The 1242-nt window shown below is 38.1% G+C and overlaps 1 long non-coding RNA gene across 1 annotated transcript; it reads right to left on the bottom strand.

Moving 5' to 3' along the window:
• Nucleotides 1–645: 645 nt before the first annotated feature.
• LOC141028103 (uncharacterized) lies at nt 646–1024 on the bottom strand. Its single transcript, XR_012190365.1, has 2 exons — nt 815–1024; nt 646–741 (listed from the first exon to the last, which is right to left on the bottom strand). It is a non-coding gene; the product is annotated as an uncharacterized lncRNA (long non-coding RNA).
• Nucleotides 1025–1242: the final 218 nt, after the last annotated feature.

The following is a 1242-nucleotide window of genomic DNA, read 5'->3' on the forward strand; positions in this document are numbered from 1 at the left end:
TTGCAGTCATGCCTAACCAAATATACACAACAAAGTTTGAAGGCTTGAGAAGGACAAACTTACATTATTGGTGAAGGCAGGCTCTATAAAGCCCTTGTCCATGCTGATGGGCGGCAATTCAAGAAGTTTACCACAGAATCTTCTTCATAAGCATTGCCTTTATTCTACATTTTGTTAAGAGTAAATATAGATGTGACAATATAAGAAAAAATGGAGAATATTTAAGATAAGATGAAGAGTGATGCTACATAACCAAGTAGCTATAAATGTAAGTACAGCGATACATGCAAAAGGTACCGCCAAGAGCAATGCAGAGCTAAACTTCTTCAGTACCATCGGTGTTATCCAACCTTATGGTAAGAGTAAATATAGATCTTAGGTGTAGAAAATGGAGGGCAAAGGAAAATAAGCTGCAGAGTGATGGTACATGAATAACTACCTGTCAATATAAGTACACTGATAAAGGATAGCAGGTACTTACAAGAACAATGCAGAGCTAAAAAAATTCATTGGCATTGGATATATTCTACACTAATGTAACCATTCATACAGATCAGATAATTTGGAGCGAACAATTGATAAGCAAGCTATCATGCATATTGCTGTCACATAATGAACCAGGGATGTATGCAAGTACAGTGATACAGGACAACAGGTACTAACAAGAGCAAAGCAGCGGGCAGCATATTTGCGATATCCTGTCGTTCTTTTCAAACCGGAATTCTTTTTCGAGCAGATTTCCTGCAAAAAAGATCCGTAAGGCACATGCGGAAAAGTAGAAGTTCAAATTGTCATGCGATATCATAGACAGTACCTCATCCTCGGAACGAGACCAGTGCATAACAAGGTTTTTCCATTCAATGTCTTCTAAATTTAGCACAGGAGACTTCACCAGAAATTCGTTTATAGACTTGCCATCAAAGTGTGATTTCCTCAGGTAACACCAATACTGCTGCAATGCTTCCTTGAAAAGCGCAAGCAAGCTTTGCTCGTCATGACTATCCAGATTGACCCTTGCCTACTTACAACAATGTAATGTAAATCATTGATGTGTTCAATCAGCAGAAAACAGGAAAATAATCACCATGAATAATAGCACTTACACGTAAGTGGGACAGGAAGATGTGAAAATGGTGTTTGTCTTCACTATAATCTTCCAATGATGGGAATATATGCACGTAGTCCCTAACAACATTGAAAGCATTGTCTTTTAAACTGGGAATAACAGGAATGGGGTTCCAA

The sequence above is a fragment of the Aegilops tauschii genome, chromosome 7 (assembly GCF_002575655.3).
Source record: "Aegilops tauschii subsp. strangulata cultivar AL8/78 chromosome 7, Aet v6.0, whole genome shotgun sequence".
In the NCBI taxonomy this organism is placed as follows: Eukaryota; Viridiplantae; Streptophyta; class Magnoliopsida; order Poales; family Poaceae; genus Aegilops; species Aegilops tauschii.